Here is a 13,169-nt window from a genome sequence, read left to right on the forward strand (position 1 = left end):
TATGTGAAGAGATTTTCTTGTGTTAATTTACATTAAAACACCACAGCACTTGTTAGCCTCATTACACCACCCTAAGTATATCCTAGGCTATCACCTCATCTTACACTGAGCGTTTTGTTGGGTGTTGATTGCTTTCGATTTGCCCTTTTAAAATGTCAGATAGTGGCCTCCATTTCTTGTTGGATCTCTTCTTTCTCTCAGGTTTTGTGCTTGCATAGTTACTGTTCTTACTTGTGTCTGTTCTGTGCTGAGCAGAAAGAAAAATAACAGTAGGTTGTGAAAATGTAATGGTAATTGCCCACCCAAACTTCACAGGTGGATCCTGCTGTTAACCTATGAACCAGCACAGAATGTAAGTGTCCATTTGTGTAGAAAAGTGATTTTACATGAAGATTCAGTATCACCTTTAGAACAGGAAAGATACATAGTAAGATGGAGTTGGTGAAATTATAGATAAATAAAATTGAGTGCTAATAACAGTGGTCTAAAGCAATGTATAAATCTTCATAAACTCTCATTCCATCCACAAAACAAGTGTTTTGATGTGAACTTTGTAGGACGAATGGGTTTTTAGCTATTTTGGTGCTGAAAATATATAAACTTGTAAGATTTTATTTAGTGCCATTGTGGCAACTGCTAGGCTGTACTTTCATCCATTATTTTGACTCCACATACTCCTTGATCACAAGTTGGAGTCCAGTTCTTGTTTCCCACACCTATCCCAGCACACTCACTGTGGGGAGACTGAGGAATGTGAGAACTCACAGGCAGGTCCTGGCAGAGCAGGAAGGGCAAATGAAACCAAAATATTTGGCTCTAGCAGAATCTTGAAGTCCATGACAAGTTGCTACATTGCATGGCTCTCCTGGGAGAAGTGAATGGGCTTGTTTGCTGTAGTTTCAGGTTGTTTGCAGCCTCTTCAGTTGAGACTTTGTGAATTTGCACCTAGCTTGTCTTTCCAAGATTGTCTCTGCTGTATTTGTGCTTAGGGAGACATTTTTTCTTAAGTGAAAGCTGGCTTTGCAAGGTAATTATGGCAGTATGGGAAATGCTGCCTGTAGAGAAATCCAGGCTTGGAATTCAAAGCTCTTTGGTTCAAGAGCAGATTTAGATGTATGTATCTTCAAAAAGAAGCCTTCAAAGGTGACTTAAATTAAACCTTCACTTACTTCCTTACTTTGTCCTGACATCCAGTTAGTGTTTGCTGTGCTGGGAAGTTGAGTTTAGGAATAGAACTGACTGTGGCTTTTTTCTTGTGCATTTGCAGTGCTCATCTCTGTGACCTAAAGGATGTATTTTTCAGAAGGGTGGAGAACTGGGCTGAAATACTGTTTTTGTGGGCTGAAATGCCATGGTGTGCAGTAGAATTGACCACCTTGCAGTGAAGATGTTTTTCTTAATATCCAACCTAAACCTCTCCTGGTGCAGCCAAACTAAAAGGCCAGATGGTTTCTAGTGAAATCTCAAGAGTAGTAGAGGCCTTTTCACCCTAATATTTAAAAGCACAGATAATTTAAGGTAGAAAAAGGTCTTTCTGCAGTGCAAACAGAAAGCCTTTCACATGAGGCAAAAGGATTGTAATTCACAACATAATGTTTCTTTGCTTACAGTTAGAAGCTTTAGAAGTAGTAGAGCTAAGGAGAGCCTAAGATGTTTCTTGTTAAACACTCAAGGGTAGGAAAAGATGTGTGAGGGTAATTATCTTGATTAAAAAATTTGATCATCTTAAATAGGTATTTTTAAAGGTGTTAAAAAGGGATTTTGCTGATTTGGGCTGAAGCTACTACTCTGTATCTACGTTTAACTCCTCTCTTTCCTGTCACTAGAATTTCCATTGTTTCATGAAGTAAATTCAATGTCAGCTAGCAAATGTTAGTGTTTCATAATTTCTTTTTAAAAAGATGTCCCTCCTTTAAAAATGAGTGATGAATGGGACAGAGATGCTGTTTGGGGCGTGGGTTACTTGGGGTTTTTAGTATATTAAAATGCAGTTTCTCCCTCTGTCCTACTACCTGTGCAAAGGAAAAGGGAATATCTAGTGTAGGGAGTAGGAGCTGCTGACTTGGCGGGTATTTAGGACTTCTTTATTGCTTAGTGAACAACATTAAGTGTAAAAATGTAAGTTAAGTGTATAAAAAAGTTACGTATCTAGATTTGGCAAATATGATATGAAATCCAGTGTTCAGGACAGTAGTTGAACTCAGAATTGTTTGATTTTGTGCCTGGTCACTGTGTTAGGTGTGCTGTGTCATACTGCTGTCAGAAAGGGGTCACAAACCAGAGAAGATTGAAACCATGTTTCATACAAATGTAGGAGGAATCCCAAATTCAGCAGTAAACAAAGATGAAAAGGAAGGCAGCACAATAAGGGCAAGAAAAGATGCTTAAGTTTCCCACAGTTCCTGCCTCATTGTTTATTCCAGCTTCCTGTTTTTTCAGTCTGCTTCTCAAGCCTTTCTTGTGCATATACACAGATTATAGTATGCACAAGAATAAGCTGAAGGCAGAAACTGACTTAATGAAGACATTCTTGTGAGAGAGAAAAGATTTTGTTGTCCACAGATGCGCAAAGAAAAATAGAAAAGCAGCTGCCCTTAGAAATGGAGTAACAGTAGAGCTGAGTGCCACGTCATGATGCTTTAGTCAAAATCTGATGTGTTCAAAGTCTTTGAAAGCTTCTGTACTGTTGTGCAGGGATGTAACCAAGAGGTGAAACAAGAAGCTTCTGTAAGTCTCTGTAGGTACAAAAATGCTGCTAGCGAGGATTTTCTTGTTATTTTTCTAAGTCCGTGAGAGACTTTTCTCTCTCACAGAAGAGGTAGCAGAGTTATGTAAACAACCAAGCACCTGCAACCTTGGAAAGTCTTGTTTATGGTATAGTAGAAAATATTTTGATAATGGATGTTTTAGGATTTTGGCCAATCACCCCCAAGGGGTGGCTGGTCCTTTGTCCAATTAGACTGTGAAGAAAAAGTCTATAACAGGTTAGTAAAATAATTAAATAAATCAATATTGCTGCACAATTCCTGCCTGCTGGATCTTCTCCTCCTCCTCCTCCTCCCTATGGCTGCAGGACACGGTGATATACCATAGGAACCAGGCCTGTGGTAATAAGTCTCATCTTAGATACTGTCCTGAGCAGTGCTGACTCTTTGCCAATTTTCAGATGGCAAATAAGGATAAAAGGAAATAGCTTTCAACTACTCTGGTATGGATGACACTGTTAATAATCAGTTTTGTGTCAAAAACTTCTCTTTCCTTAAGACCTAAGCTATAGATACATGGTCATGTGCTATCATCTTCCTCTTCAGAGGAGGATTCTGAAGGGCAGAGGTCCTCAGTTCACTAGTTCCCATCTTTGTGGGAAGTTAGTTTGTCTTTCCTGAAAGCCTTTGTGGGAAGGGACAGTATAAATATGTTGGAAAAAATTTGTATGGCAAGTGGGTGGGGAGGTGAGGTGAAGTGGAGCTGAAATGCAGCAATCAAATGAAGGCTTTTGGTCCCTTGGCCTGCAGAGTTAAGGAGCTAGGGATGTTGGTTAGCAACAATTACTGAATTTAAGGAATATCTGCACTACACCCGCAAGGCTGTGAGCACTGGCATCTGGGTGAATGGGCTGGCTTATTCTACTCCTTGTGTTATTTGTTTATCAGCTGAAGCATTTATGAGAGCCAATGCAGCTGGTGGCATTTGGGCTGTGGAAATTACAGTTTGTAGTACTCTTCTAACAGTAACTGAGGGTTTAAAGAATCCTATAACTAATATTTCGGTCATGCACTGAACACCTTCAAGTTTTAGGAATTTTTTTTTTTTCACTACCTTGATCAAATAGCCAAAAATATTATAGGATTCCTCTGAATCATTAACCATGGCTGCAGCAGCGTACCTGGTGAAATAGATCAGTGGTCCAGTCTCCTTTGACAACTCCTATGTAACCAAATATAGGAGAAATAGAAGAGAAAATTTGTAGGGCTGGTAGTGGCTTGTATTTTTCAATAATTTATCAAGATTCGAGAGCACAGATTTCCTTTGGGAAATATTAGTTCTAAGGTTTACAAAGTGCCTCAGTTGTAAATACCCATAAAAATGACAATTTGGTAGGTCGTATTTATTCTTAAGCGGGTCAAAGGACATTAGCGTATTCCTACTGTATAAATCTGTCAAGTACAGAATTTCTTTATGCTCCCAAATCACAAAAGCACCTCTTACAGTCAAGGAGAAGGCATCACATTATTGCAAATCAAGGACAACAAGCAAGAATATTGATCTCCACCCAATAACTTTTGCCCTGCTCACTAAGTTTTTATTACTGAAACTGGACACATCAAGGGATTGGATTTAATATATACATATAGTGCTGATTTATTACAGGAGGAGAAATATGGTCTGGCCTTACTTCTGGCTCAATATTTTAACACTTATTTTATTCCTTGCATGGGAGCTTTTTCTACAGACAAAGTGTAAAATTTTCAGCCAGCCCTGGATATGCACAAATCTTCTGCTCACCAGGGTACCTTGACTTAGAGGTGTCCAAGCATCCTGCCTTTGGTGGCCTTACAGTCATGAGTCATGATTTTAGGAGTTTATGTATGTGAAAGTCTGTACGGTGGGGTTGTTATTTCAGAGAGACATAACTAAAGATAAGCTTGGGGAGAGAGGAGGGGAGATTGAAGGGCATATGGGCACAAAAGGTCTGGGTGCTGCCTGCTGAGCCTGGTGTGAAGATGTGTTGGCTTCCTGCTCATCTGTGGAGCTGTGCATGTAAAGCCTTTTGTATAAGGGTTGTTTAGCAGTCACAGGTATTGGAATGCAGCAGAGGGCCAGCATCATCCATCTTGGTCTCCTGTTGGTGAAACTTCATATTTTTTGGTCATTTTTGGTTGATCACTGCAGAAGATTTGGCCTGCTCCACAAATACAGTGTCTTTGAACTCTATAGACAGTGATAACCATGGCTTATGGCAGAGGTGGGATCAATCAGTTGCTTTTTTAGAAGGGATGTGCATCTATGAAACTGAAGGGAAAGTTCTTCACCACAGAATTAGAGACCAGTAGACATTGGAAGGAGCATCTAGTCTGACCCACCAGCTCAAAGCATGGTAAGCAAGAACAGGTTGCTCAAGATCTTGTCCAGACCGGTTTTGAATGTAAGGATGGTGTTTCCAGAGCCTCTCTGGGTAACCTGTTCCAGTATTTCCGTGATCAAAGATAAGCTACCAAGTTAAAAATGGAGGCTGTATAAGTCAGCAGGACCAGATACCTGCTTGTTTTGCATCCTAGAGAGCAGCCAACTCCCTGTGTAATTATAAGCCCTGCTGGCTTTTTACCTGTCTAGGTAAAAGATGTGAGTTTTGATTGTTCTTTGGCCTTTCAAGAGCTGGTCAGCCCTTTCACAGAATAAATGCATGCAGAAGTAGCTGATGGATTTGCTGCACATGTTCATAATGCTGTGGAGAGAGCTGGAGAGGCAGGCCATACCCTACTCTCCATCATTTCCTGATGGATCAGGCAGAGGGACACATGCTGAATTTCTCCAGACGTGTCCTTCCCACACCAGATATTTTGTCAAGAGGTTATGTGCACGGATTATGTGTTTGTTAGGATTTCCAGGTATCAAGTAATCCCATCCCTTTCTCAGCACACAAGCTCCTACTGTGTGCTGCAGAGCAAACCTGACCCTCCCTGGAAATGCCCCTGCACGTGGTGTGCACACTCACACTGAACCTGATGTGGTTGGGAGCCCTGTGCATGTGCCCTCCTGTGGATTTCCACAAGCACTACAAATTGGATGTGACCCAAACATTTTGGATTAACTCTGCATGTTCAGACCATCTGTGCAGTGCACGTACCACTGGGCTGCTGGTGCTTTGAGGGTTGGACACAGCACTTCTGCTGCACAGCTCCTGGGGACACATTTCAGTGTAGGAAGAGTTCAGAACAGGATCATAACACAATCAGAAATCATGCTTTTTACTGGCAATCTCTAGGGAGAATTCTGCTATAGGAAGAAGCTGATTTTTCAGGTTCTTCAGCTTCCTGACTTGTTAGAGGTAATTGTGTGGTAAGCCTTACCCTACCTTCAGGGTGCTTTCCTATGGCATAGATTTCAAAAGGATCTGGGAAGGCAGCAAGTTTTGATTTTGCATCTGTGTGTCTTAACTAGAACATAATTTCTTCACCAATGGGAATTCAAACCAGAAAAGGAGAGAAAAGGAGAGCAAACCATTTGGGGTTGAGATGAAAATAGGACCCAGGGTATGTATTGTCTACTTCAAGTGTCGGGTGAAAATGCTGAGTTCTGCCAGCTGCTTTTAAAATCACCTCTCAGAATCAAGCAGAGAATGAGGAAGTGACAATGACTTCCATGTCACCTTTTCAGGTAAATACAGAAAGCTGTAGTTGCCAGAGCAGTGATGAATCATGATTTCCTTCCATCCAAAGAGCCTTGGGCTTTTTCCTCATTCAAACATTTAACTTACTTGCAGGGCTGACAGAAAAGCAGTAGATTTTTTTTCCAAATATCCATTTGCCTTTCCATTTATCTACTTTGATCTAAAATATAGAACCTGATAGATGCCCTAGGTAAATCAAACATTTTCCGTCTGCCAAAACGGTTTTGCAAATGCTTATTTCATGCCATTACCATTTTTCTGTTTCTAGCAGTAAATCAAAAAGTATCAGCCATTCATCCACTTTAAAAGTAATGCCTTTCCTTTGCATAATTACACATACCCAGTGGAGATCTGTGTGCACAGTAAATCTATTCCTTTAAAAGGTTTCGCCTTAAGTACCACAGTGACATAAATTGGTGAAGTGCAAATTTATTTATTTAAAAGGTTTATTCTTTTAACTGATAGGGTAACTGTTACACATCCATTGTTGAGTTTGGGTGGGGAGGGCTTTTATTAATGTATCAGATTTAATTTTGCAGCAGATGTTTATGGAGAAAGGTCTCACTCCTTACAGGACTTGTAGCAATTGATATGCGTGTGTAATTTATTCTCATTACAGGTTTATTCTTAACTGGTGTTCAGGGGGTCTTCACTGTATCTCCAGTAGATCCTTGAGAATTAAATAGTTTAACGAATGTAATGAGCAAACCTGAAAGAAGTACACGTAAAGCAGAATATGGACTTGGATATTACCTCTCCAAATTTGCAAATAACATAAGTACGGTATTAAAAGGGAGTGAGAAATTGCCAAAAATAAATGTCTTCAAGTAATAAGTGCCCCGGATGGTATTTTGGCAAAGCAAAGATTAAAAAAAATTGATCTTTTCATCATTCTCATGTAAACTTGCTCATCTTTGTAAGTCATGCTTGTAGCTCTCAGGGGTGTCAAACCTAAAGCAGACAAGCCCAGCTGGTGGAAGCCTGGGAGTGAAATGATGAATTTTTTAGCAGATCTGAGTTTATTTTTAGGCTTTATAGAATTATGTTTCATTTCCCTGTGAGTGAAATTGTAGGAAGTAACTTAGAAGAAAAACAAATTAAGAAACTTCACTAGAACAGAAAAAAAATAGCAAAACACTGGACCCTAACTACAACTGAGCAAAACATATCCTGATTGCATTTGAAATTGTGGCTACAGTTTAGTCCTGCAAATATTTACATACATGTTCAGTTTAATGCATATGAGGATTCTTGAAACAAGCAGTAAGTCTGAAGAGACAGCAGACTACAAGTTAGGTTATGGCATGGGGAACTGAACAAAATTTCTAGTGTGAATATATTTCCTGTGGATGTATTTTCCATGGTGCTGAATGCGAGAGTAAAATTCCAGGTGTCTGGATTTTATTAGTTTATGCAGTAAAAGAAGTGCAGAAACATTTTTGGGGAGAGGAGGGTTCATAGGAAGGTTTTGGGTCTGGAATCTTGTTTGGTTAGTGAAGATAATTTCATTAACACAACCTATTCAACCCTATAATTTCACACCATCCATTTTTTGCTGGCATTACAGAGCTGTTGACTCTTTCCTACAGTTAGAAAAGAAAAACTGCATTAGTACCTAAGGCAAATCTGGAAAAATGCCATGGACCTGGGATGAGAAGATGCATATGTTAGTTACGGATCTAGTAAGGGCTGGTTTTTTGCAGGAAGTTTATTACATGCAGCTACACATCCCATGTCCACTAAGGTCACTCTTTTGAGATTTTGTTTTAAGTGGATTTGGCTTTTTGGGCTCTTTTCTGCTCCATGGAATAAATAAGAGGCTGGCAACTGTCCTTGTTTATCAGAATTGGTGGTGGTGTTGCCGTGTGGTTGCCTGTGATAGAAACTGGATTCGTAAGTGACAGAGATGCCTCTTTGAATCCCATGTCCTAGAATGTGCTCCTGGGAGCGCTGGGGACTGCAGCCTTCCCCACTGAAACAGCCTCCCCTCTGTTCTGCAGTTGGGAACCAAAGGAGCCACCTTAAAGGATGAGAGAGTACCTCAGCTTCCAAACTGGCTCAATCTTTGTCTTCCCATGCTGTTTGCATCGATGCTAATCAATGTTAATTATGGTAGTGGGGCTTGTGATGTACTCATTATAAAAGCCATCCTATTTTTCTGTGCTTGTACAGTCTGTCACACAATAGAGCCCTGATTGGGGTTCCCTAGATGCTACAAATAGTAATACAATTTGTTATAATAATGAATATGTGGTTCATGGTGTAAGACTACCAAGCTCAGTTCATGGAGCTTGGAAGCATCACTTGATAATTCTGTTTGCTGTTACCACTGCCTGTGGCATTCTGGATATGTCTTGACAGTTGAGGCCTCAGCAGTAAAGCTTTTGTTTGTGTTTCAATAGGTGCTTCTTTTTAAATTTGCATCTGAGTCTCTGGGGTTTCAAGCATAAATATATGCTTGAAGTTAACTGTGCTTAAAAACTCTTCTGATTCAGCATCCTCACTGTGCTGGGTTCATGATCCCACCACCACTCCATTACTATACTGGGAGCTGGTGGGTGCTGAAGGATGGGGAGCCAGGGTGTTTCTTTCCTAGGCTGAGGTTTAGACATGCAAGAGTGGGAAGGTGCTTCCTCCCAGGTGCTGAGCAGCTGCTGGGTGTAGTTTGTAGCAAGGATTCCCAGCTGCTGTAGGGGCTGGAAGTGGGTAGAAGCCCAGAGCTGGGAGCTGATGCTTTCCTTCCTCCCAAGGCTGCGACCCCCTTTTGGTGTCTGGGCCCCCTTGAGCCCCCCCTAAGAGCTGATGCCTGAGAGGTGCAGTCTCCTGTGATGAATTTGGTTCAGTCCTACTGTTACCCTCATTGGAAATTTCAGTACCATTGTTTATATTAATTAATTTGTATAAATGCAATTAATCCCCTCACTCTGCACCCCCAGGCCTTAACCTTTGTGAGTTTTGGTGACTTATATAGACTCTTTTTTCTTTTTTCTTTTTTCCAGAGCAAGTTTTCCACAATGTTATTGCTTGTTACCTGGTTTGTTATGGATATTGGTTCTAGTCCCATATTTTGAATTCCCACAAGACTGCATGATTGAATTCTAGTTACCTATGTGCAGTTCAGGGTGTGATTATCTGCCTGACTCTAGTTTTCTGCTGGAGTGCTGACCAAGCCTGTGTACAAAAATATTTTAAATCGTTGTTACATTGTCTCTTGAGTGTGCATGTTGATTTAAGAGGAATTCAAGTCAGTGTAGAGCTGCTTCTCTGTTTGTAATTAATTTAAAATATTTATTATAGCAGCTAGATTTTTCCCTGTTAATGGTGCTTTACTGAAATTTCATGATCTACAGCACACCCTAGTGATATCTGGAAATCATGAAGTTACACCCACTCAATTTTATTTCCTTTGTGGTGAAACACATCTTAGGACTCCAATAAGCAAAGTCCAGGAAAGTAAATGCCTAAATGCCTTTGTATCCAAGATGGGAAGTGGGTTTATAAAGCAAAAAAGAGCCTTAGAAATTGAGACTACAGGCTACTCCTCTGTGAAAAGAACATCTGTATAATGAGTTCATCTGGCTTGCAATCTATAATGTTTGACATATTTAACAACATGGGGAAAAGCAGCCCAAGGTTATGTAAGAAGAGTGAGGAATATCTGTTGTGTTCCCATTTAGACTGGAAAGAGCAACAAGATATAAATACAAGCATTGTGGAAGAAACCTGCAGGCAGATTTCATAGGTCAGAAGCACGAATCATCATTTACTCTCTTATAGCCAGAATATTCAAATTTATGCTATGTATTAAATTCCTCCTTTTGCAGAATGTTAGGCCTTGTGGTTTTTCAGGTGGTGGTAGCTGTATTTAGTTTTGACTGCCATCAGGCTCCATATGATCCTGCAGAGCTGTGTGCACCTTCCTAACTTTTTAGGCTATCGTCTACTCAGTTTTTCCTGGATTTCCATATTTCAGTCATTTGATTTGTCTAAGCACACAGACTGTCAAGAGTTCTGAACTGGCTGGTGTTGACCCCATGATGGGGTGAGAGGAGAAAGCAGGTTTGAGAAGGAATCTGACAAAGAAGTGTAATTAAATAGTCAAGAAGGAAGGCAAATATTTATCAGAGGTGAAATCAAATTGGTGATGTGTGGATAACACTGAAAGAAAGTGAAACCAGTGAACTGCAGCTTGGCTCAACTGGAAGATCTGATCCCGTATCTGTGTCATATACAGAGCATTCCTTGCCTATGTAAGGCAAAGCTGAAGATAGGATCTTGCTTTCTGGTTCTCTCATGCATGAGAAATCTGTAATACTTAAGGGAGAGACAAGTTTCCTCTCAGACCTCTGCATTTCACTCTTGTCAGGTAATCCAAACAATAATGGAAATGAGTATTTTGTTTTATGTAAATAAAAACAAAAAGTTTGCAATAATTTATGGTATTTATTTAAATGACATGCAAATTACTTTGTGAAACTTAGGGGGGAAAGCAGCACAACTGAAACAGCACAATTGTTTCCAAGAACATTCATTTCAAATCCACATACAATATTTCATTCATGCTTAATTATTTCCCCAATGCTAGTCTAAGCATTACTAGTTTCCTTTGTCTTTTTGCTTTTGCATGCAGCATGATTAGCAAAATTGCTTGTGCTCTACCAACTCCTGCACATATGGGGTTTAGCCTCATTGTTCAATAGGTGGAGCAACAAGCAGTATGAACACTCATGCTGCCAAATTTGGCACATGTGAGCCCTCCAAAGTATACAGATATCACCTGTTTCATTTAAATCCCTGTCTATATTTTGCATTGCTACCATAATGGCAACTCCATTGTCTGGGTGTATTATTTGAAGCAGCTTTTCTCCCATTGTTTGTGCACTGTAATCCTGGAGGTTTTTGTAGTCATCGTGAGCAGCTTACGTGAAAGAAATCACTCAGCTCACAGTGAACCTGCTGGCAAAGGAACGGGCCATGACTAAAGCATAAGACCTGTGATCTTTCTGAAGAAAATCTCTTCAATAGATTGCGTAATTTCTTGCTTTCATGACACTCTGGTCTCAGGTTTGGACTCAGTATTTCCTTTCGTCACCTCTGAGGTATGATGGGAATATTGGCTGAAAAAAGAGAGTAATGATGATGGCTGTGGATGTATCCTTAACATTTTACACACATCTCAAATGCTAGCAAAGAGACACAGCTACTGTTTGACAGAAATTTTGGACAGTTGTTCATTCTAACTGCAGCAAAGTCTTGGCCTTTTATTGTTCCATGGTATTGACTGAATTGGCACATCCTGCTGTGAGTCTTTCCAACAGACTTTGAGAACTTAATGCTTGTCTGCTTAGGGAAGAATAAAGAATCTTCTGTAACTTACCTCAGAGAAAGGGCTGCCCAGTTCTTTCCCTTTGTAACATTCAGTCATCTGCCTGGACAGTGCCCTCTCCTCCAGCGGCACTTGCCTCCTGTGATTGTGTGTATGCACACTGTGGTCGGTACAGCCATTCAGCATTAGCTGTTCATGCCCATTACTGGTTTTGCATGCACATCATTTTACTCCTGACACAGTCATTTGTGACATCTTTAAGGCAGTGGTTCCCAAGATGAGGGCTGCAGACAGCCAGCAAAAGGTCCCTTTGTAGTTTGCAAAGAGTTTCCAGTTCATTTTATTTCCAAAGTCTAGCTCGTGTTAAAGGACAATATAAATGTTACCTAAACACTGCCCTACTCTTCATTTAGCTTAGTTCTTCAGAGAACCCTGTGGCAGCTACATAGGCATTATGTGATCCCAAAGGGTGACACCTTTGTGGTTGCAAGTGATACTGAGAGGTGACCCAAGAGACAGTATTAAAATGTGCTTAACTGTGTAAGTTTGAAAATCCCATTTTAACTTGTTTGAGTATTTGCAGTTACTTCTGAAGCTTCAAATCTGGTCCATCATTGTAGAGAATGATTCAAACTCGCCTTTTCATCTTTTTGCCTCCAACTTAGCACATGAGAAAAGAAAATCAGGTAATGTAATCTGTACAAGCTGGCCTCTTCCACTCTACTACCCAGCTGACTGCAAGTTCCCCTCCTGCCTGCCACATTATCAGAACTCATCTCCAGGAATGCTGGAGAGAATTATTCTGTGTTCCTTTGTGAAACTGGGGCTCTCATTCAGCACCTGTGGAGTTGGGTGTAAGGTTGGAAGTGCAGTCAGCCAAGGGCCCTTGGCTCTCATGGGACTGAAATCAGCTTCTTTGCATTTACTGTGTGTCTCCAAAAGTAATGTGTGTTGGGGGCCAGAATTACACACAGCTGAACCCTTAGTATTCTCAGACTCCAGAAGCACCAGGACACATCTTGCACACCACTGAATAGTACCAAGTATGGAAATTTATCACTGATGTTGTTCTAGGCACCTTCAAATACTCAAATGTTTTGTTCCTTAACTGAATTTGCAATATGCATTTTAGATCTGATTTTGACATTTGTCTACTTTATGTATGCCCTTTAATTGGAGTTTTGACAAAACCTCAGATGCACTATTTTAGATGCATTCTGCAAAAGAGTGGCTGTAGGAAATGGGGGGGGTTTTTGCTCCTCTCTGGGAATCCTGCAGGTATTTTGTGTAGCTATTTTTTACCCAGGTTTTTATTTCCACATCAGTGTTCGTCCATGCTATAACATATAAACATGTTAGCTAATTTCAGGACACTGACTTTTACATTCAGATTGCTGTGGGTTTTTTCTGAAAAGGTCACAAAATGACTACTCTGTACCAGTAAACACAATT

Source organism: Coloeus monedula, assembly GCF_965178545.1.
Source record: "Coloeus monedula genome assembly, chromosome: 13".
NCBI lineage: Eukaryota > Metazoa > Chordata > Aves > Passeriformes > Corvidae > Coloeus > Coloeus monedula.